At 40.8% G+C, this 25,650-nt stretch overlaps 2 pseudogenes; both read right to left on the minus strand.

The window, feature by feature from the left end:
• Window positions 1-5,119: 5,119 nt before the first annotated feature.
• Window positions 5,120-13,666, minus strand: LOC102528683 (olfactory receptor 4C6-like; annotated as a pseudogene).
• An 8,755-nt stretch (window positions 13,667-22,421) lies between these two features.
• LOC102528946 (2-oxoglutarate and iron-dependent oxygenase domain-containing protein 3 pseudogene) lies at window positions 22,422-23,363 on the minus strand (annotated as a pseudogene).
• Window positions 23,364-25,650: the final 2,287 nt, after the last annotated feature.

Below are 25,650 nucleotides of genomic sequence, written 5' to 3' on the forward strand. Positions count from 1 at the left end.
TGTTGTCCATTTATGAGTTCATGAGACTGACCTAAAACACGTTGAATCTGCTGAAAATGTAGCAGTGAACTCAGCCAAGACCTGCTCAGCGATGGTAATGCAACCACATCACGGAGGGCCAAGCACGTCTGACTGATTCCTGGTGGCACCTAATAAGTGCACTTTTACACAGTGAGCGACGCTCTTCCTCTGTTTCTTTCATATGCTTGCAAATCTCTACATGTTTCTGCAAAACAGTATGAACTCGTACCCAGTGTATGAACTGTGCATAGGAAATGCGACTGACTCATATACAGACCGTATTTCAGAGGAGGCACAGCAAAGCAAAACAGAAGGGTCCCTTCTACAGGAAATGCAGTCTGCTCATTCCTCCTAGAGAGTCAAGACTTGTCCAGCAGAGTAAGTCCTTCTCGTGAAGCGATGACCTTCTCTTGCTTTTATTTTTTGGAAATGAAGTTGCTGCCATTTGCTAATGAGGCAGACCAGGGACACTCATGTGCAGAGATGGCTCCCAGTACCCTCTCCAGCCCATCCACACCCAGAGTAAGCTGGGAAGACAAAATGAGCTTGTGCCTGGTGGACAAGGATCATTTCTCAGGAATTTACAGACGACCTAGCAGTCAGAGAAGGGGGGCAGGCCCCTTGGTGCGCTGTCATTTTGTCCTTTTGTCCATCCTCCTGGCCCGTCTTCCCCACCTTCCCGTAGCACCATCACCACTGCCTGCATGGTCCTCCCGCAGCACTGTCACCGCTCCCTGCATGGCTAGGCAGCCAGAGGCAGGGCTTTTCACTCCGAATTTCATGGCCTGATAAAATGCAAGGGCTGTTTTCCTGGGGACCTGAAAGCCCTCCTTTGTGAGCTGGTGGAGGGTCAGGTTAAGTCCTGCGTTTTGGCAGCAGGCATCTGTTTGTTTTCAGCGAGGTCTCCCAACAGAAGGGAGGGAGGGAGGGAGGCAGAGAGGCCAGTTCAGAAAGCCCTCTGGGCAGGGCAAGCCCCCTTCTGCCTGCACTCGACAGACATCAGGCACTTGTAAATCGGCTGCCCACCACACCGATAGCCCGACCGAATCAATTCAATTAAGCGGTGAGACACTGAGCCTTCTCTGTCTTGCAGACTCAGCTCTCACTTGTTGCTTTAAGGGGGTGGGGAGCAAAGCATAGCCTTTTGCTCAGACTTTTTAATTAGCAAAAGGAACCTGTAAAACATCACATTGGAAACATTGAAGATACTACTTATGGGGCTTTTTTTTTCTGCTTGCAATAAAATCGTAGAACTTTGAAATTAATGCTTCTCAATTCAGGAAACTTGTTGGGCTATTAAGAGACATTTGCTATTCTAGTCCGGTAAAGAGCTCATTCTATCAAAAGTCTCTATGAGAAAGCTTTTGCAGAACATGACTAATCTTGATTATTTCTGTAAGTCATAGCTACAATGTCTACTCCAGAAAGAAACCAACAGGTAGAGACAGTCCCTAAAAACTTAAATCACTGAATATGACCCAGACCAGTAGTTCAAAAACACAGTTTTCTAATGTCATTATAATTGGCAGAGTGATGCTTTCTCATTGTAACAGGATTGTACTTTCTCCAACACTATTCTTCAAGATGATACTTCAGTAGATCAGCTTATATGAAGAAAAATAAGCATTTGTATATTGGGAGAAGTAATTACTGGAAATAAGCAGATTATTCAGACACAGGGAATCCCAAAGAGAAAGGAATTCTACAGGCAAGAAAGCAATAAAAAATAATATATTTGATGAATCTGAAGTCATTGTAAACATAACCGGTACAGATACACACACACACACAGAGCAAAGAAGGAAAAGCAGTACATCGCCAACTATGCAATTCTTCTTTGGTAAATGAGGGGATAATAATCAGATGTGTGGGAAGAGGGGAAAAGAGGCTTCAGGAAAGTGTTCGGTGAAATAGAATAGTGATCCTAACATTCATCTTCTCATTAGACTATTTTATTTCCTGTGATCCCCTTTTTCTCCCTTTTCTGTAAGGTGGATGCAATTACTCCAGCGATCTTTTTAAAAGAAAGACAATATGCATTGGAAAATTAACCCCTTTAACAACTGTCATCCTTCCTCACTCCATTAGAATATTATAAAGACAAACATAATATGATATCACTTATATGTAGAATCTTAAAAAAAGATACAAATTTTATTTACAAACCAAAAATAGACTCACTCACGGACTTAGAAAACAAACCATGGTTACCAAAGGGGAAAGGGCAGGGAGGGATAAATTAGGGGTTAGGGTTTAAAAGACACACGTGACTATATATAAAATCAATGAACAAGGACCTACTATACAGCATGGTGAACAATATTCAATATCTCATAATAATCTATAATGGAAAAGAATCTGAGAAAATATGTGTATATATATGTATAATTGAATCACTTTGCTGTATACCTGAAACTAACACTGTAAGTCAACTGCACGTCAATAAAATATTTTTTAAAAAGAGAATATTACAAACACAAAGTGCAAGACCCGAAAATCAGAAGATGAAAAAGCAAACCACACACACGGACACATACAAATACACACGCTCTTTGACTGGAGACCTCGTGGATTTCTTCAAGCCCAGAGAGATGCCACCTCCAATACTAGATACAGAACCTGGTTACGTCCATGTGCCCACAGAATGTCACTCTGACAGAGTGACAGAAATGGTGTGGATGTGTGGGGGCAGCCGACTCATCTCTCCTCAAAAGTGTTAACCACATCGCCCCCACGCGGATTTAAGGTTAGTGTTTAGCGTTCCAGAAAGGCACCACTCTGGATTCGTGCTGCTGTTGCAGTCTTCATGTCAGACACTTGAGTTTTATTACATCAGGAATTTGCAATGTGGACCCACGCCAAAACAGAGTTTATATTCATATTATAACAGATGGTTCTACAATAACTTTAATGCAAAATTTTAAGGATAAACTAAGTCCAAGAGGTTTATAATTCCATCCATACCACCCAACATTTGTACATAAATGTTAGTAACAGCACTATTCATAGTAGTCAAAAAGTGGAAACAAGCCTCATGCCCTTTAATTCATGAATGAGTAAATGAAATGAAAATGCACAATGGAATATTATTTGGTAATGAAAAGGGTGGAATACTGATGAGATACTTGCTACAGTACAGATGAGCCTTAAAAATATTATGCTTAGTGAGAGATGCCAAATACAGAAAACTATGTATATATGATTCCATTTAAATGGAATGTTCAGCAGGAGCCAATCTACCCAGGAAAGAGAACAGATGAGGGCTTATCCAGAACTGGGGCGATGAGAGGGAACTGGGAGTGACTACTCACGCCCACAGTGTTTTACTGGGGGTGGTGTTTAAAATCGCATGTAATTGTGCTGATGGCTGACTACACAATTCTGCAAGCATACGGAAAACCACTGAATTGTTCAAATACGTAAACTGTATAGCACGTGAATTATATCTCAATATTGTTGCTTTTATGTTTATACATTTACCAATATATAATTATATTAAGAACAATTCAAAATGAAAGTCATGTAGGTTAAAAATGCAGCGATCTTTACCTGTCCCACTGTGAAGAGATGCACATTGTCAGGTGTGTCTCTCCCACTTGGTAGGCTGAGCATGAGCCCAGTCCTTTTCAGAGTGTGGGCTGGGCTCCTCCTCACCCCCCACCAAGATGGGGACTAAGTAAGTCTGAAGGAGCACCCAAGAGGACGTGTCCATGAGGACTCCAGGTGATGCTCATGCAGGCTGAACTTGAGGACCACTGGCCAATGACAGCAAATTATTTCAAATCACACTGAGTCCAGAAAAAGACACTGGCCGCGTAAAAATGCGAAATCTTTCTAAAGAACTTTAAATGTTTCTGCTTTCATGTTAATTCTGGAATAACTATTTTCCAGGCAGCATATTTAACCACCCACAAGCAATAAATCTAGAAGATGCATGAAAACAATGAGGTTATCTCCTGCTTGATAGGGCAGTCAAAACACTTTTTTTCTCTGTGTCTGTCACCTGGAAAAAAATGACCTCTTGAAGATGAAATGGCCTCTTGAAAAACACATAAATTCTAGACGTACCCATGCAAGAATTGGCACTCATTTATTCATTCCTAACAGTGCATATGTTATCCAGGAAAGGCCTTTATCATGAAAACAAAAAATAGGAGGTGTGTCTGCAATTTGTAATCACCAGATTCTCTGCTAATCAATCAATGTAGCAAAATGATGTATGACCCTGAGATACAGGTGACCATGATTTTAAGCTTAAATCCATCGTTGCATGACTGAATCTGGCCCTTCCATTCTCATACCATAATTATGAAGACTCAACTTCAAGTACAAGTCCCTCAACATGCAAGCCCGGGTTCCTTGTGGGAGAAGTGCATTGAGGCAGAAGAGTACCTGAGAGGTGTGTGCAACCTCACATCAATGGAGGGGGGGTCAACATGTCCAACTGCCCAGCGGTGGAAGGAATGCCCGTGGCCACTTGACCCAGAAGGGTGACCCAAAAGGCTTTTGGTAAAGGTCAGCAGAGCACGAACTGCCTAAGATTTCTGACTACTGGCCTTCCAATACAGGAAGACTTTTCATGAAGTCCCTCTGATTTTGGAAAAAGATTGACTGTTTTAAAACTCCCCATATTTACTTTTGCAAAAGAGGCAAGAGTATCTCTAGCTATACCTAGGCTTCTAGACTTACGGGAACCCTTACCTGGGGAAGGAGGGCACTGTGATAAGTGATGTCTATCACAGACTCTACTTTCCAAGTTAGTAAAGAGCAGAGGAGCAGCTGCTGACTTCGGGGACAAGAGTCATAAGCGTGGGACAGTCGCGGGAGACACCTCCAGGCGTGTGAGACCTGAATTCTGTAGGTCTAGCAGTTTGCTGCTAGTACATTCAAGTGCTTTGAGAGAGGCTACTTGAAATGACATCACACTTCTCAGCATGAACATAAAGGTAGACTGTAACAGCCACCTTCCATCTTTACTTGACGGCAATAAAAGCTTTATATCTTCTGTATGTTGCAATTATTAGTAAAGTAAAGGCTACCCCTGCACCCCCCAAAATGGGAAAGTCTTGAAAACAGAATCTTATCTGAAGAGAACATGTCACATGGCATTTGCATTACTTCTGAGATCAAGGTTGAGGGCTGCCACCCGAAGTGGCACAATGTGTCGCATGCTGGGAAAATCTGTTCTACCTCCGAGAGCAACGTGAGCAGACTTCTGGTAAGAGATGCACTGTTCATCCTGAGGACACAGGCAGGGTTTCTCAGCTGTGGCACTGTGGACATTTGGGGTTGGATGTATCGTTGCTGAGGGAGGCTGAACTGTGTTGTAGGGTGCTAGCAACACCCCTGACCCCCACCCACTAAACACCAGCAGCACCTCCATCTCCATCTGTGAAAACCCAGAATGTCTCAAAATACGGCCCCTGGTTGGAACCAATGAGAGAGGGTGAGAGCATGTTAACAAATCAGCTTAAAACCATCACCACTGAGGGAAGAAGCGGTCAGAGCACGTCCTACTGACCCTGAATCAGAACCCTCATCTCCGCAGTACAGACTTCTCAATAATATAACCCAGACTGAAAGTCTGACGTGAGGTTACAATGAATAGGTTAGATGTGATTCATGGTAACAATTCAAAGGATGAAAAACAGTAATAATTATAACTAACACTTCAAAGTAACTTCAGGGTTTTAAAGTATGTTCACACATCAACATGGCTTTGTATAATGCTTCTGTGGTGCTTTTGGAATATTTATGTAAAGAAGTAAAATCGGTTAGCTTTTTAGGGAACAGACTATTTCCAGCTAGAAGCCACTTTAAAGCTACTTCCCCTCTTATAAGCAATAAGCAAACTGAGCTGCTATGTTCAACCTCCTTGAGAAAAGACATGGGATCTCCATGAAGATGAAGAAAAGAGGGAAAAAATGAATTGTTACATTATTGAAATTCCTCATTATGCTCTTTTGAGCCAAAGGAGCCCCTTAAAAACACACATTTTGATTGTATCTCATTTCAGCACTCAGCTCTGTTCGGTTCAGCCATCTACTTGAAGGCATCAAATATCATCAAAACTTCCCATTTCCACAGAGCATTTGAAACCCGGTAAGTTCATTAAATTGCAGTGATGTTATCAATTGTGAGATGAGCCAATTTAATTAATGTTTCTCGGGTTAATCTTCATAGTGGAAAATAATTTATATGTTTCCTTTAAAGAGGATCAATGTGACATATTATAATAGAATAATTATACGAAGATAATTTTATTACAAAGGAAACAAAATGCATTAGCTCAAGTAAATGCTAAAAGTAAGCACCTAATAAACATCCAAGCTAAGTTATTACTGGCCATAATTCTGGAGTCTAAAATAAGCAAAATAATTCAAAAGTGGGCAATTTTTTTCTATCATTTTGCTATACCAAGCCAAAATGAAGAATAAAAATTCTTTAATATACATTAACTTTTTATATTCTTTGTATTTTGACTGCGTATTATCACTTCATACAATTAAAGAACCATAGAAATTTGTTACTCTACTAACATTAAGTAACAATATTTTATTTAAAATACTCTTATGAATCTTTAAAAGGGCCAGAGTTACTAAACAGTGAGTTACTAAATAGCATATATGCTTATTTGATTATTAATTTACTTTTTAATTTAATCTCCAGATATGTCATTGAATAACACACATGCTCATGTACTTTTTAACACCCAGTTTTATTACACACTTACAGACACATGGACACGTGGTATTTTAAGGGCCACTACACAACCAGCTGCACTCTAGATGTTTAGTCAATAAATACTGAAGCCAGGACTGAATATCCCCTTTGATAGCCTCTGTTTAACATAAAGGACCTAGCAAGGAATGGCACTATCCCAAGCCAGCATCTCCCTTATCACCAGACTCTTCGTTAAAACAGTCCCAATAAGGAAGGTTTAAAGACATGAAAACCCACTAGAAAAATCCAACACTGCCCTAGTCTATGTCTCTCCCAGGAATGCCACCTGAATTCCTCTAGCACCCCGAGTATTTAAAAGGGGCTTATCCTCACCTCCAAGACATCCCATGAAATGCAAATTCAAAATTATCCCAGCATCTCTGATAAGTCAGATATGGATGGAATCTTTGGGACAGGCTGTGAGACAGAGAAAACCAAATATAAGAATTTGTAAATCATAAGAAAGAGCCAGAAGAGTCTAAAGGATCCCATTTTTCTGCTGAGGACTTCATGGCCCAGGAAAGTGACATACATAACTAACTCCTCAACATGACAAAACCAGGACTTGAAGACATCTCATCACCTCTCTGCCAGGCCCCCAGCACTCACCTGCCAGTCACAGCATCTTCCTGAGCCTTGAGAATGGACCTCCCAGTGCAACCCTATCTCCCTTTCGCTTTATTATTATTTTTTTTCACCACTGCCTCTTCACCCTCTTCTCTTGTATGTATGAGAACAAGATGTGTGTCTCTTTTCTTGGGGATGCTGTGCATAAGCAGGAGGTCCTCCCTTGAATGAAGACAGCAATACAGACCCAGCTCCCTCCATCTGCACGGGACCAAGTCCTACCATTTAAAATTCCTCACAAACGGGAGTGGTCATCTCAAGTTTCAACAGCACAAAATGGTGCGCACACAAGTACCAGCCATTTTCTTTCTTTTCTTTTTTTAATTGAAGTACAGTTGCTTTACAATGTTGTGTTAGTTTCTGGTGTACAGCAGAGTGGTTTAGTGACATATACATATATATATTCTTTTTCAGATTTTTTTTCATTATAAGCTATTACAAGATATTGAATATAGTTCCCTCTGCTATACAATTGGTCCTTGTTATTTATCTGTTTTATATATAGTAGTTTGTATCTGCTAATCCTAAACACCTAGTTTATCCTTCCCTTACTCAATTTCCCCTTTGGTAACCAAAAGTTTGTTTTCTATGTCTGTGAGTTGTCTCTGTTTTATAAATATGTTCATTTGTATCATATTTTAGATTCTACATATAAGTGATACCATCTGGTATTTTTTTCTCTGTCCGTCTTACCTCACTTAGTATGATAATTTCTAGGTCCATCCATGTTGCTGTAAATGGTATTATTTTATTCTTTTTATGACTGAGTAGCATTCCATTGTGTTTGTGTGTGTGTGTATGTATATATATATATACATATATATATATATATATATACATACACATATCACAACTTCTTAACCCAGTCATCTGTTGATAGACACTTAGGCTGCTTCCATGTTTTGGCTATTCTAAATAGTGCTGCTGTGAACACTGGGGTGCATGTATCTTTTCAAATTACAGTTTTTTCCAGATAGGTGCCCAGCAGTGGTATTGCTGGAACATAGGAAGTACCAGCCAATGTGAAATACACCTTCTGGGGGCAGAAAGTGGCTGAGCCCTTTCCCTTGGCACTGAGCTGGATTCCCAGGACACTCACTAAGTTGAAATCTCAGGGCTCCTCACTCCATCTAAGTCCCCTCCAAGGCCCTGGAAGATGACATCTCTGCAATGGGTTCACATATAAAATTTGCAAAATTAACATATCTTCATTTGTTTTTTGTAACCACATATGGTTCCATTCCACATACCTCTCTAGTATGATGACAGGCTTTATTTTTGGCAAAGGGTCGGTCAGTGTAAGTTTACTCTGCGGCCCATGACAGCTGCCCAGGGGACCCACCACTGCCCCCTCATGGAGATATGTGACATCCTCCAGAGGACCCAGGGCTGCAGAGTGTCTCCTGGGTGCTAAATGGCAGCCTCAGCACATGCACATGATCTGTCTGCTACCGCACTCTCCCTGTGCCCTTTATGAGAGCATCCCCGAAGGTGTTTTGGACGATCAGGAAAAGGCACGTGAGAATTGCCCAGTGTGAGATCATGTTCTGTTTGTAAGGAGAGAACAGCGTCGTTGGAACTGAGAGAGAACTAGAACTGGGGGGAAAAGAACCACCATAGGAATTTCAAAAAGCAGACAGCCCATGAGAGAGGGTGGAAGATCTCCTGCTATAAAATACCGTCTGGCAAAGAGGCACAGGCTGCTGAAGACTGTCCCTCTCGGGAGGCTGTCCTTTCAACCACACTGCCCAGCCCAAGTGATAGGAGAGGTGTAGACGGAAGGGGGTGGGGAATCCAATTTGTAGTCACAGAGGGAGGACTGGGTGAAACCGATGTGAAAAGGCGTCAAGGCTTAACAGAACTAGTTTATCAGCGAAAGACATTTCAAAGCCTTAAAAGGAAAATTACAATGACCATTGCTAATGAATCATTCCACAGATTCTCATGCAAATATCCTTTGGGTGGCTTTGATCCACACTGACACCTGAAAGAAAGCATACAGTGTCTCCAGACTGGACAGATGATTGGGAAGAAATGGTACAGCCAGGACACAGAACCCCCGGCCAACACCCTGGGAACTCTGGGGCCAGCAGCACACGGCTCCCTCCCCGCCCACCCTAGGGACTCCGGAACTGTGTCCTCTCCATTTAGAAACACAGACTAGGATCTAGGATTGGCCACTTGTAAGAGTGACGTTTATGAAACATCTGGTTTTGTGGTACGTATGAGCTGATGACCCTCACGGTGAAAGCCACAGGGAGCTCTCACTTAAAGTGTTACTTTCCTTCCACTAAATTGTGTGAGACATTTTATTTAGAATTTATTGAGGATTAAATATTGCATGAAAGGAAATACTATGTTCTGTGTTTGGGGAGTATAGAAATGATCCTATTTTTAGGGTAGTGAAAATACTGTCTATGATATCATGGTAACAGATACACGTTGTTACACATTTATCCAACCCCATGGAATGCACAGCCCCAAGGTAAACTGCAGCCTTTGGGTGATTGTGGCGTGGCAGTGTAGGTGCATCACTGTCACAGGTGCACTGTGGGAGACACTGATAATGAGGTGGAGCTACACACGTGTGAGGGACGGACTATAGGGACATCTCTGATCTTGCTCCTTGCCGCTCTCTGCCTGGATCATTATGTCCCATCCATTCTGCTATTTTATATTTCCTTGGAAATGCCATGGCAATTCTTGAATTAGAGTCATCACTCTCTAGAATTTTCATCCCACTGATTCTCAGATGACTGTTTCCTTTTCATCATTTTTTTCAATTATTCGTTCTCATCAGTATTAAGTTTATTAATATATTTCAAAACTTTTCCTAAGAAAACCTCAACAGCATTCAAAGTCAGCTGAAATGTTACCTGCTAACAGGATCTTTCTCTGTCTACCTAATATGAAGTACCTTCCATGAAATAATCATGGCCCTCCATTTCCAAGAACTCTGTTCTCATGGCCACATTCTGCTTTTTTTTTTAAATTGATTGTCTTCTTTTTTTCCCCATAACCATTTGAATTTGACTCTTTGGCTCTTGCATTCTATAATCGTTCAACAGACATTTATTGAAAACCTAACAAATGACATGCATAAATAAAATTTCTTCTTTTGCAGATGCCCAATCTAGAGAGAGGTGGAAAGTAAAAAAAAAAAAAAAAAGCCAAATTATAATTATACACAAATAATTTTGGTCATTGTTACTAAGAAGATAAAGAAGATGTAGACATAGGGAATAATGGTAGAAGAAGAATCTTGACTTGACTTATGGGGGGAGGCTGTCTGAATGCCAATCTCTTAATCTAGGACCAGAAGCTGGAGACAAGCAACCACTTGAGTAGATGAGGGCTTGTTTTCAGAGAGAGAGAAGCAACAGCACTAGGGTGAGAAAAGGCTTTATCAGCTCTAAGGGCTGATGAAAAAACCCAACATGTCTGGTGCCTGGTGAGGGACAGAGGAGGCACTCAAGATGTGATTGGAGTTAGAGGCAGTAGAGAGATTCACCAGGAGTCTGGGAGAAGGCAAGGAGGTTCTATACGCAATGGGGAGCCACGGAAGGATATGAAGCAGTAGAGCACCATAATCCTTCCACAGTGAATACCCGAAATCATAAAGCAGATTTATATTTTCAAGAGATCACTCTGGCTGTTGGTGAAGAATAGAGTTTTACTTTTTACACCTTTCTTAAAGAACAACTTCTCCTTATGGGAAACACATGATGTGCTCAGCATACAATAACTTGCCAAACAAAAGATTTCCTTGTTTCACCCAGTTTTCTCATGGCATTTTTCACCTCTGCATTCCTCAGGGTGCAGATCAAGGGATTTAACATGGCTGTGATGATGGAACTGGGCACAACCATTGCCTTGTCTATGGGGTAGGTGGCCACAGGCCTCACATACAAGAAAATGCATGGCACAAAGAACATGAGGACCACAATGAGTGGGAACCATAGGTGGAGAGAGCTTTACGCCAAACTTCAGAGCCGCAGGACTTCAGTGAGCAGGGAATGACCACATAGAGGTGATGAGGATAAGGAAGATGGCTACACACATCACCCCACTGTTGAGGATGATCAAGAGGCCCAGGATGTGGGCGTCCATGCAGGCAAGTTTCAACAATGGAAACAAATCACATATAAAGTGGTCAGTGATGTTGGGGCCACAAAGGAGTATTTGATACATGGAGAGATGCTGTACAAGGGCGTGGAAAGATTCCCCCCCCCGCCAGGCCCCTCCCAGCAACAGGCAGCACTGCCAAGGCCTCATGACGGTCATGCAGCGCAGGGGCCCACAGGTGGCCACACAGCGGCCATAGGCCGTCACAATGAGAAGGATGACCCCACTCCACCAAATAAGTGCTCCACAAAGAGCTGAGCCACGCAGCCTTTGAGGGCGATGGCAGTGCTCTCAGAGGGGGCATCCACAGTCATCTCGGGGGCAATGACAGAAGAGAAGGTGGCATCCATGTGGGACAAGGAGGTAAGGAAAAAATACACAGGTGACCTCAGACTCTGATCTGTGACCGTGGTTACCACAGTGAGGAGGTTTCCCAAGACAGTGGACACATACATGATTAGAAACACAGCAGTGTTTTCCTCAGCTCTGGATTCTTCATGATGCCCAAAAGGATGAATTCAGTCACATTGTTTTGATTTTCTACGTATCGGATGATGACATAATCTCCAGCTGAGAGTTATAAACCTGGAAGAGCAGCATACAATTTATAATTAGTGATTATTTGGCTTCATGTATTTCCAGGAACTCAGGGAACTTATGTTTCTTTCTTTTTTTTTTTTTTTCCCCACTTATTCACCATCTAAGCATTTGGCCTTTAATAACAGGCTAAATAAACAGCTTAAAAGAGAGCTAGTTCATAAAGCTATGTTCCCCCCAGGTCTTTTCTTCTCTCTCTTTAAATGGTGCTTCCATGTGAAATACCTTTTTCCTCCTTTTATTGTTATCATTTATAGCCAGCATTTTAAAGCACCTACCTTTCTTCAGGCACTGGAATAGCCCTATGACTGACTCCTTTACAGATGAGGGGACTGCTTCTCAGAGTTCGGGAAACTTAGCCAGAGTTACACAGCTAGTCGGTAGTGAGGCTAGAAAGTGAACCATATTTTCTGACTCCAGAATCAGTGCCTTCAAGCATCAGTATTGCTTCTCTAATAATTACACTGCGATTTTGTCATTTACCAATCTCTGTGCTAGGTATGTTACAATATATTATCCTGTCATAACTTCAACAAACATGAAGTGGATAATTCTTCTGGGTTCTTTTTCAAGCAGTGTGACACTTTTTTGATAATTTTGTGCTTTACTCCTAAATATTAAATGATCAAAATACATCAAAAACTAGTGATAACATCACCCCTGACTGATAGAGTGTCCGTTGATGAAAATTACAAAGTATGATGATTCAGCAAAGACCCAGGTCACAACATAATTGACTCAAACCTGAATCAGTCCAGGTCCTTCCTTTCAGCTCCTCTGTTCCCTACAAGGAGCAAAGAATGCTGGAACACAGTAGTGACAATTCAATAATTAGGTTCACTAAATGTGTTGCCAGGCAGTGTCAAAGATGATATACGCATTACCACATTTAAACCTCATGATACCAGATGAAACAGGCACCATTACTTTTCTCATTTTAAAGAAGAGAAATTGAGGTCTTGGTAAGTTAACTCTCTTGCATAAGATTATACAGCTAGTGTGCTACCGAGCTGGCATTTTGATCACAAAGCTCAAATGCTTAACTGCTATGTTCTACAACTGGAAAAGAGAAGAGATAATGTAGGGTTTCAGGAAAGTTACTATTGCAACCTACAAAAAAGTTACAATGAAAGCATGCTTCCTATTACTGGGACTTTAAAGCAGAGGCCGGCTGCCTCATTTTAGGACTTTTGCAAATAGCATAGCTTCAAATTGATAGTCGGACAATAACACTCTGTGAATGATGAGAGGTCAGCCTTGCTATTCAACAACCCCACCGCCACCTCCACTCCTTACACAAAATGCAGAGTGTCCACAGGAGACTTAGGGGGTGCCATTTTATTCACACTACTTATCCTCCTCTTCTCCCTCCCAGCCCAAGAACTGAGATTTTTCCTAGAAGAGCCCTTGTCAATCACAAGGAGCACTGGCTCAGGAGTCAGGAAAGAAGTGAGTCTTATCCCGAGTCACATCACTAACCTAGTGTGTTACTCAGTTTGCTCACTTGCGTGTAAGGACAGTTCACTAACTGAGTAGCAGCAGAAAGAACTCTGTCCTCTTCATATACAAACATTCAACTCTTAACTGTATTCATTGTTTATGTTTCTGGTAAAGATTTCCTTAGAGAGGTGGTTCATTTCATGCTAAAAAAGAAAAAATTGGCAGCTGCTGCTCTAAGTACTAAGACCCCATTTGTCCTACGGCTTGGAACGTAGAGTGACTCCTACCTGACGTTCAAAGTTTGTCTCCAGATTCCCCTCTTTTACTTAGTCAACTTTATTTCTGCTTTCCTCATTTCATTTCACTGTCACACCACTGACTTCCTGCCAGACTCATCATTTCTTTTCACATCTGCCTTTCTGTTTGCAGGAAACATCATGGATCCAGATATAGCAAGTGCACCCCTAAGTCACAGCCAGGCCACTGGCAGGCTTAGTACTTAATTTCAGCCTCCCCAAGCCTCAATTCCTGCAGCAGTGCAATTAGTGATAGAGAAATCATAAATACCATGTATGCATTGCTTATTATTTGAGTAGAATCTGCACAGGTTTTTTTTCCCCTCATTTAATCATCACAAACAGCCAAATGATGTAAGTGTTATGTCTGTAAATTCTAGGCTTGCTTACTGCCTCTGTCCACTCCCTTTTAGCAACTGATCCATCACCTTGTAATAGAGGAATACAAACTGACTCTATATTGGATCTGTTCCTTTAATTTTAACTGCTGTGCCCTGTTTTCCAGGCTTAGTCTTGCCAGATCTGCACCTTTTGGGAAACAATGTTGCCTTTAGCATGAAATATACAAGAGAGCCTATTCTTGGGGGCTCTGACCTTTAAGGATGTCAGCACTTCAGCACTTACCTAGAGATGGCAAGTTGCAAAACAGAATAGTGTTTGTTTTGTTGGAGGTTTACAGGGACACCATGACCTGGCCCACACGGACAGCTGCAAGAACAACCAACCAGGCCTCCCCCGATGCCTGCACCCTCACCAGCTTGAATATTTGTTCCACTTATAAAACATTCTTTTCTGTATATGACTGCTTCATGTTGATTTCATGTTTCTCCTTATTTCCACAGGTACGTGTTTCAGGATTGCTACTTCCTTCACATTTCTCAGAGTTCTTAATAAATGTGTAAGGATGCAATGGCATCAATGCAATCTGATACATCTTATCGATTGGAAGGAAACTGCAAGGAGCTGTAAGGCACTGGTTATGCTCTCGCCAGCTCTTCTCCAGGTTTGAAAACACATCTGCTGTCATAGTCTATTTGCTATTTCTCAGTCAAACAGGCACTAGGATGCTATTTACTGGCTGTTCCTAGATAATGTATGCTTTAGCCAAACCCAGGAATTACACAGTACCTTGAACTTCAGTCCAGTGTTGAATTCCACCACCAGCTGCACTCCTGATAAGTCCTTTCACAGTGGTCAGTAAAGGAGTTAATTTTTAAAAGGCTGTTCAAGTAAAGACAGAAACAATTATGATGGCTGCATTTCTTTTATTTGCTAGTCTTCTCTCACTTTTCCCTCATTATCTGAGTAGACAACAAATATTTTGAAAGTTTTTCAGAGGTAATCAGTTTCCTTAAATAAGGGCAAGGTTGGTAAATTAAAAATAATCACAATAAGAATCATTGTAAAGTGAATAAATGAAAGGAAAAGAAACTATTAAAGAAGCTATAAATCTCACAGCTAGACTATGGCTAAGAGAAAGGAAGACTAGGGCTGTCCCCAGCAGAGGGAACATGGGCGAAGGCCCAGCGGTGGGGGTGAGAGACACTGCGCAGTGAAAAATAGAGCATAAGGGCCTTGGGTCACAGGCATCAGCTCTAGTTTTGATTCTGGACCACTTTCTACCTCTGTAATTTATTCTTTCAGGCATACATTTGTATTTAGAAATACTGGATTTTTATTTTTTATATGCAATTAAAAAATACAATTACACAATAAGTACGCATATACACTGTACATTTCAACAAAAAAAGTTACCATGGATACCATTTCATGTCAGTGTATGAAGATGTGTTTTATTTCTATTTTTGCTATTTTAACAATGCTGCAGTTAAAATATTTTCATCTTAATGTGTTTATCTATATGCATATGTTTCTGTAAGGTAAATTTTTTACAATGGAATTGCAGAATCAAAGACTATGAACATTTTAACCTGAATAGCTATTGACATATTCTCCTTTCAAAATGTTATTCCCTACCAATATTGTATCAGAGTTTGTTCTTTCTATAACTTTTTGTCTTTCTTCCTTATATCCACTTATTTTTTTGCTATTATTACTTTTTTAAATTTCAGAGTTATTTACTTTTTAGTTGAAGTATAGCATCTTATTTTTAGTTGTAGTTGTATTTTGTAGTATTTTTCTTTTATCTTTATAATCTTATAAGCATGTATTTTATATTCAAAAATAACTCAGAAAAAATTTTAACAAACATTTAAATTAGTTTCACAGATAAAAGACAGCAGTCTCTTTGTGGGTTTTTTGTTGTTGTTGTTTTAGATTTCATCAGTATACCCTTTACAAAATAACAACTGTGATAACCAGCAAATCAGAATGTGTCACATCCTTGAGGTCACAGGTTTAGTGAGTGAACTCTGAACTTGAACTTTGTGGCTTATCTTTCTAATTTCTGTTTGAGATTTTATATATAGATATAGACATAGATATAGATATAGATATAGACACACACATGCACCATATATATAGATACATGCACAATTTCTGCCATGAGCACGTGAGCAGCTGCGTGGTCCTAGCATTTGCATCTGGATTGTCAATTTTATGTGCATACAGAACTCTGAGCACTCAACTCAATAACTAGATTTATCACTGAAAGGCTTCAAAACAACTCCTTCATACAAATATCTTTCCAGTTCTTTTCTTTTTTTTTTTTTCAGAAAAACTAAGGACTTGTTAATAGAGTGCAACTAACTCAAATAGAATTTTGCAGAATGACAATGGCAGTAATTTTGTAATTTAAAAAATGAAGGTCTACAGAAACTTATTAGTGTTTGCCCAGGATGCTCCTAAGTTACCTCCCTGGTTAATATCACTAAACCAGCATTATCATCACCATCATCACCACTGCCACCATCATTGTCATTGTCACTACCATCATTCCTGTGGGTAGATCTACTTGCAACTAAATTTACTACTTATGTTTTGACATATAGAGAAATGTAAAATTTCTACCCATCCTTAAAGCCATCAATCTAACATTATTATTGACTAAATACAACACATTGTAGAAAAAATAGTACTGTAGTGTTTTTGTTTTGTTTTGTTTCTTAAGCAGAGATGAGAGACCAATAGTAGGGAAGAAATGAGAGAAAAGTCTTGAAGTGTTGGAAAAAGAAGAAAGAGAAAGAAGAAATAGAAAAGGTGGGAGGCATGACACAAACTCACAGGAAGGAAGCAGAGAAAAAGAAAGGGAGCAGAGGAGGGAGGGAGAGAGGGAGAGGAGAAAGGGAAGGCTAGAAACAGAGATTGATAGATATATACATACACATAGATAGATAGATAGATAGATAGATAGATGATAGATAGATAGATAAATAGGGAAGTGAAATTGGAATAAAAATCATCAGATAATTAAATATTTAACCGAGTAATAAAATGACTCTTAAAGCTTAGTTTTAACAGTTGGTCAAAAATGACAAACTGTACAAACAAAGATTCTAAAGTCATCTCGTCTAACATAAGATCTTATCAAACTCAAGATTCATTTATGTAAAGCAACATTAGAGAGTCCAAGAGCCAGGAAAAATTGTTCCAGCCTGGTTTTGCTAATGATGGAGGCAAGCTGCCTCATATAATGGCATATCTAGTGTAAATGAGGTGAGGGTTATCCAATTACTACTTCTTGGTTAAATTTGTGGATCTAGAATTTTCATTGCTTCCAAAGACAGACTGAAAACAGAAATCTTAAATGTTTATAATCTTAATGAAGAAATAATCTTTGTGCTTTATCAAAGGATTTCCATTCTCTCCAATTAAGGATAATTGTTAAAAAGGCATCCAGGTACAGTGCTTACCAAATTATTCGGGTCCCTTCTTGAATGCTAGTTGAGTGTATTCTTAGATCAAATAGAAATTGTCTTCTTTCAGCTTCTAGAAGTCTCATTATAAATGTAATGTTCTCCTTTGGGTGATGAACCTGGGCTATAAGAGGTCAGAGTGACTGTTCGAGCAGCTGTGACAAGGCACAGAATGACATCATTCTAATCGGCCCCCTTGTGTTTGATTCTCCACTGATGGAGGTGATAATCCTTAGTCCAGTGAATTTCCACACTCCTACTTTAATAATAGGGTGCTCTCAGGGAAAAGAACATCACCGAGACCAGATCAGCATACTGCTCCACAAGCAGAAATCTAGATCACAGAATTAACCAATTAATCATTGGTTCCTGCACCATGATCTGTATTTTAATTACAGAATAACCACACATGGTCTCATCCAACAGAGCCATATGCTGCTTAACATGCATTGTTCTCTTTCAAGCTTCAGAAAAAAATTCTTTCTAAAACTTTAGTAGTTATTGGATAGTGATTGGTATCCTTGGGCAATTTCATGACATAAGTAGAATTTCTAACCTATCAAGATTCTCTAGGCTGAGGTAGTCAAACTGACTTCTGTATGTCCTCACATCCTATTACTTCCTGATTTGCTGTTGCCAGTTTTTTTTATGTTTGTGTCTCATTTATGATTATTTTAGCACCTCCCCCACTGAGCTCTTGGTGTTTTTCCATCAGACTCCCATTTATGAGTTTGATATTATTTAAATATTTGCTTATGCCCTGGATTAAATGGTACTTTTTTTTAAATATTTCTCCACTGATGACCCTTGGTTTGCCCTTGGCTATATTTCCATCTCCCAGGTAGGACATGACTATCAGATGATGCAAAGAAGTCAAGAATACTGCATTTTTGTGGAGAAACACACTTGCCAAAAGTTACAGATGATGAAGTGCTACAATAATTTTGTCATAATTTTCTAGCTCCCTGGTCAAATTATTTTTAATATTGCAGATGTCTTTGAAGTTGGATTAACAAAATACCTACAAAAAGGTACACACCAAAAAAAAAAAAAAGCTCTATTTTAGTCTGCAGGGCATTGAACTAAATAAAGTTAAAAGATATGAACTGAAACACTGTAATTGCTACTTACCAGCTGCCAATCACTGGGCATAAGTATATTACTGATTTTCTCCAGGTCTTGCTCATGCGTACATTGCCAGAAGCTGAAAGAAGATGGCCTCTGTAGTTATCACCTTCCAAATCTCTCAGGAGTGCATACAATGGGGAGAATCTAATTTACATCCAGAGATCAAGATCTAGGAAGTGTGGGGAGCATGGCTTTCAGCATTCCAACAACTTTCAAAGTGAAGGTAGGTGGAATGGAGCTCTAGAGAACCAGTATAAACTGCTAATTACAAGTTTAAAATGCAGACTATAGCTGTTCACAGGGGGAAAAATTAGCTCTTCACACAGGGATATTTTTAAAGGCCAATTGCTTCAAGGTTTCTCAGAAGTAGAAAGTGAAGTCATTGGTTGGGACAGAGGAAAGAGAATAAAGTATCAGGATTTTTAAAGAGAGAGGAAAAGGTAGAAATACTCCTCTAGCACCATGGTCCTGTATCCCTAACAGTCCTAACAGCCCTTTACTTACTTTAGAACAGTGAGAGGATAAATGGATGGTGGAGATGCAGGGTGATGGTCTAACAGCATCAAAGTCTCACTTGAGGTCTAGGTCATGACTGTAAGGGGGATTGGTTAGTGTGGTCCCAAAGTAACACTCACAGGATGAAGCACGATTCTAGGTTGAAAATTCACACAGTCCATTAGCATTTTCTGAAGACAAATGTGAAGTTTGCAGGAGCTGGACATAGTCTACTATTTGACTTGGGCTCCTGTGGGAAGAGAGCCTAGGGGCCAAGTTAGCCAGAAGGCTGTTGGAGCTGCAGAAATTATCATCAACTGGGTTGCCCTTAATCTGTGCAGGGACAGGGTTGTGTGGCATGTTCCCCTACTTGTTTAGAAGATCCTCCTGGGAATCGATCTCTATTTGATAAATGACTTAGTATTTATCATTGCATCAGCTTAGATTATTTGTCCACAGATGTGACAAATTCCCCACTTAAAAAAATGTATTCTCAAATCTCTTTAGAAACAAACTTTTCCTTCTCCCTCCAGGTTAAAAGTCTTTGTCTCTATTTTTCTCTGAAAGGTCTGAACAGTGTTGTGCCTCAGTTAAGAATGCCGTAAATGGTGCATCTGGCATCTTCTCCAAACAGATTTCAAAACATCTTAAATCTGAGAGAAAGCTGCTACGACTGCCCTGGAACAGCATCTGTTCCTGATTTTATCCCAAACATTTGTTGCTAACTCTTCCTATAATAGGAAGTTTCTTCTACTTTGTGGTACTGATCATTGCAAATGTGGCTCAAAATAGTTTTTGTGGGATAGATTAAAGTCACTTTTCCCTCACAGTTTCATTTTCCAACTAACGTGTGTTACAATTCCAGAACCACAGAGCTAGTTTCTTTAGCTTCTGCTCTTTGATGACGTTTCGATCCTCACAGGGCAGGACAGTTACAGAGCGATAGATACCCGATGATGTGGGATTATTGCAGTACAGAAACCCCGCATTCTTTAAAGATGACGGTATTTGTGGATGTATTTCTCACAGTCCATGAGGTTTTAAAAATTACAATACACTCAAGGTTTAGCCCGATTTGGGGCTGTTTTATAGGGACCAGCACACTTAACTTTCAGGGGTTTTAGGAGGGTGATTGTGGCTATATTAAATGGCTATTTGAATTTGGGGTTTGAATATTGGGCACATGGATAGGATAACATTAAGGTGGAAATTTATTTGAGACAAAAATTACATTTTATGGTAAGGAAAAATGAGTTTAATGTTGATTTTTTCTGACATAGAAATCTTATTTGTGTTTACACACATGTACCCCTGTGGGGGGCTTTCATTCCTTTCAGCGGATCCGGATTTCCATTTGGTGTCATCCTCTGGAGGACTTCCTGAACCTTTCTTGTACTGAAACCTGCTTTTGATGGATTCCTTGACTTCTGAGTATCTGAAAGTCTTTACTTCATCTTCGCTTTGAAAGGTATTTTTGATGAGTATTGAATTTTAGGTGGACAAATTTTGTTCGAATACTTTAAAGATATTGCTCCACTGTCTTCTGGTTTATTTTATTTCTGGTGAGGAGTCTACTGTAAGTTTTATCTTTATTCCTCTGGACATAAACTGTGCATAAAGTTCCTTTATTTTTCTCTCTTTGGTTGCTGGTGACATTTTCTCTTGTCACTGCTTTTGCCCAATGTATTATAATGCACTTTTGTCTAACTTTCTCCATGATTTTTGTGCTTGGGGTTTATTGGATTATTGGATCTGTGGATTTATATAACTGTTACTAAATTTGTGGGGGAAGTGGCTATTATGTCTTTAAATATTTTTCTGTTGCTTTTCTTGTTCTATATTTTGAGGATTTCAATTACTCGTAGGCTAGGCAGTTTGAAAATTTTTCATAGCTAACTGATACTCTGTGTCTTTGTTTTTCAGAGTCTTTTCCCCTTGTTTTCATTTTGGATAGTTTCTTTCAATTGTGAAGTTTTCTATTCTGGTGGGCAGGAAGCCTAAACTAGTTCAGGTCCGGTGTGAGTTTCTGGAATTATTTCCTCTCACATCACTAATCTTGCCTGCCATGCTGAAGCTACCTAACATCCTGATGACCTCAGCTCTCCACAAGCTCACCTGCACGTTAAAGAGTTCCCCAGGAAAGTCAGTAATAATATACTTTTTAACTAAGCCAATTTGTTCATATTGAAAACTAAATATGCAAACTATGGACATGGTTTTTGTCCAGCCTTTGACAACTGGGTTGGGAGCAGAAATGCCCAAATATAGGTTGAATGGCATTTGCTTCCTTTCCAAGAATCAACAGGCCCTGAGGTTTGCCAAAGCCAACACCAAAATAACCAAGAGCAAACTAATGAAGATTCTAAATCTAATCAAAGTCAACTCTAATCTAAGAACACACTTCACTATAGATTCTTACTGTCTAATTATAGGGTGTTGGGGGGGCTCTGATCCCAAGTTCCCAGAGGCCTGGTTCCCCATAGAACTGATTCCAGAGAATCACCCATGATGAGTTAAGTTTACCATACGCCATTAATGAGTTAATTTTCCCATACACCACTGATATTACAGTGACTTCTCTACCTACTCAGGTGTGCTAGCAGCCTTCTCTGATACCACAAAGCAAGAATAGAATTCTTGGCAATTGTCAGTTCTTCAGTCATAGTCCAGTAGTTGGGAAGTCTAGCTCAGTTCCTGCTGAAATGCAGGAGGATCATTTTGTGAATATTTACGGGTACTAGACATGGAAACTAAAGCATCCACCACCCCTAGTTGGGTCCATGAAAAGCTTATTTTCCTTTCCTCTAAAGACTGCGCTTTTAACCTTGAACCATCCTTTCTCCTTCCCCTCCCCTTTCCTGCCCTATTCCAGTAACTTTATTCAACATCTCATTAAAGGAATTTGCAAAGGCCCCTCCAAAGGTCATCGTTCTATTAAAATGTTCAAAGCAAACAAAAAGTAAAAATTCTTTTTGATCTTGGGAGGATAAGCAGCCCCCCTCTATTTACTCTAAGATGAAAAATGACCAAACGTTAGCAAATCAAAACTCGGGGTGATTCATAAGGCACCTTGGTCAGTGGGAGCGGGCTGAGAAGGCGGGAGCGGGCGTGCCCACGGGAGCTGCTTCCCGGCGGGCGGCGTGGGCAGGCCCGGCTACGTGAGCGGGGGGTCGGCGATGCTGTGGTCGGGGTTCGGGTGAAGGCGATGGTGATGGCTTAGCGGGTGCCCCAGCCGACCTTCTCCACCCGGTGCAGGTTCTCAGACCCCGAGGTGAAGAAGGACACTTGACCTGCTCTCGACTCCACCGTCCTGTTGGCTCCCTCGTCCATGAACACGAACTGCCCCCCACCGAAGTCGTCCAGGTAGTCGGAGAGGTACAGCCGCGAGGTGTAGTCGAAGGACCCATGGGTCACCTTGTCCCCGTGCGCGTGCCAGTACTCATGGGCCGTCGGGGCCCCTGTGCTGTAGGTGCGGGAGAAGAAGGTGGGCTTTGTCAGGTACCGCGAGGACGCGCTGATGCCAGACGCCTGGCGATCGCCAGCCGGACCTTCTGCCGCACGTCCTGGTACAACTGGAAGCCCTCTTCTGAGAAGACACTGTGTATTTTATCCCCCAAAGTACCTACACAGGTTCACAAAGTGCTTCCCGACAGACAGGGCCCCCGAGTGCAGGTCCAGGTTGGACACCCCTTCGTCAGATCCTCCAAGGGACAGCCCCTTCTCGGCTAAGCTGCGAATCCACCGGGCTTCGTCCCTGCTGATGACAGCATCGGAGACCCCCCAGCCACACTTCCTAGGGGAGCAGCCTTCAAACCTTCGATGACTGTCACAGTCCTCGGAGCAGGGCACCTCAGTGAACCTGCCTGGCAGAACCTCGCTTCGGAGAGCTAGGACCTCAGTGATGCCATCCTCGCCCCCCAGACTGCCCAGAGCAGGAGCGCAGCCAGCGAGGTGCGGGCTCCCAGGACCGCGGCTCTCAGCCGCTTCCTCCGCGCGTCCCCCCGCCGCCGCACACTCTTGGTGCTGCTCGGTCGCCGGGCTCGGCCGCCCCGCTGGCCTCCGGCGCCTTGGGCGCGCCCCTCCGCTGAGGTGCCATCGGCCAGGCCGCGGGGGAGCCGGGCCGAGCGGCGCGAGAGGGAGCGCGAGGCCGGCGCAGCCAGGGACACGAGCCACGCCAAAAGGTAAAATTTTTAAAAGAGGAATTTCATATACTTTAAGGAATTTTGTAAGTGTGCGCATGTGCGCGCACGCGCGCACCCCCCCCAAATTTATAGAACTATGGAAGACTTATCAGATAATTTCATTAATTAGTTTGCAGCAAGAAAAACAGTAAGATTCCATTCTTTATCAATGAGGTGTGAGGTTTGAAAAAAATGAAAGAAAAAAGTTGTGCAATTTCATTTTTGCTTTGTGATCTTTTTTGTGCTTGTCTCTCATGTGATTAACTGTCAGTTGTAGCTGTGGCTATCATGTCTGTGTTCATGTTTTGGAAATGAGGTTAATATTATAATCATCGGTATTGTAAGAATGTCAGTTTGTTTAATGTTTCACATCCAAAGAAAACCAAAGTGGGAAAAAAATGAAACAAATAAGAAATTCTGTCCAAGTCACACCTAGAAAGTTCACCAATATTTGAGAGTAAATATTTATATATTAACAGTACATCTGAATGCTGTGAGTAACCTGTAACAATGCCATTATGCAGACTGGACGTGACAGTCATCTATGCAGTCATATCACGGAAGGGCAGAGATGTAGGACACTGATGCAGGCATTTGGCTTTTCAGCCTTTCAAATGCTGGAGTCCAAGCTGATAAATATTGCTGGCTGAGAAGGAGAAAGAAAAATATCCTATGAGATCGCTCATATGTGGAATCTAAAAAACAAAAACAAACAAAAAAAGAAACATAAATACAGGACAGAAATAGAGTCATAGACATATAATACAGACTTGTGGTTGCCAGGGGGGTGGAGGGTGGGAAGGGATAGACTGGGATTTCAAAATTTTAGAATAAACAAGATTATACTGTATAACACAGGGAAGGCACAGAGGAAAAATGTGATAATGATATGTCCATGTATGACTGAAAAATTCTGCTGAACACTAGAATTTGACACAACATTGTAAAATGGTTATAAATCAATAAAAAATGTTAAAAAAAAATAATGCTGGCTGAAGACCAAAGTTGAAGCTGAACTTCAAAGCATCCCTATACTTAAAAATTTTCTGCAAGATACCCAAATTTGAGAAACAATTGGATCTACACATTAAGAAGGTACCATTATGTGTCATGTATATAAATGATGGAAGTTCCAAGGGACACCCAGTCTTGAATGTGAAGATGATACTGTGCCCATGCTCTGAATGACAGGAAGAGGGAGAATAGTATTTGACTGGTCAGGGCACTGGAGGCAGAGACACCATTCAAGGTGGCTAATGTAATGTATTTAGAGAATCTTTCATTATTTTGGGGGAATTGGGCCTTGCTAGTTGCCATTTTCAGTAGCTCATTAGTAGGATTCAGCTCTGAAGCTTCTTGCCAAGAAACCACTGGTTGCTATAATAAGTTATCACTGGGGAGCTCACAAACAAAAGAGCCTGTTAGTGTGGAAGTGGTTTTGGCACAAAGCATTCTGAATAATTAAAGCGTTGCATCACCTTGGAGACCAAGAGACCAGTTGGAAGGAGATAGTGACCATGATTTGCCACACACCTCAGGGAATGCACTTGTTCCTTCCCTGCTTTATCAGCCAAAGGCAGAGGCTGGAGTTTCAAGGCATCTGTAAGACTGATTGAAAGAATATATCATAGTCATTGCCTCAGTGTAACTCATGACCCCAAGAAATTACACCCTAGAAAAACACTTGGCATTTGCATATAGAAGTCTATGCATCAGCAAATAAATCATACTGGATTAATTTTTCTTAAAGATTTTATTTTTTTAAAGCAGTTTCAAGTTCACAGGAAAAGGTACAGATATATCCCATATGCCCCCTCCCCCCACATATGCTTAGATTTCCCCATTATCAATGTCCCCCTCCAGAGCAGTACATTTGTTCCAATTCATAAACTTACACATACACATACACATAATAATTCCCCAAAGCCCATAGTTTACCTTAGGGTTCTCTCTTAATGTTATACCTTCCATGAGTTTAGACAAGTGTATAATGATGTACATTCATCATTACAATAGCATGTGGAGTGTTTTCACTGCTCTTAAAATCCTCTGTACGACAACTACCCATCTCCCTCCCATCAGCTCACATTATGTTTTTTTAATTATGAAATAGGGTAAATGTAAATTTATCTTTAATTAGGCCATCTTTTTGAGTTCTTCAACCAATATTTAGAATTTCTTATAAGTTATAGTACTTGTAGA

This window comes from Vicugna pacos, chromosome 23 (genome assembly GCF_048564905.1).
Source record: "Vicugna pacos chromosome 23, VicPac4, whole genome shotgun sequence".
In the NCBI taxonomy this organism is placed as follows: domain Eukaryota; kingdom Metazoa; phylum Chordata; class Mammalia; order Artiodactyla; family Camelidae; genus Vicugna; species Vicugna pacos.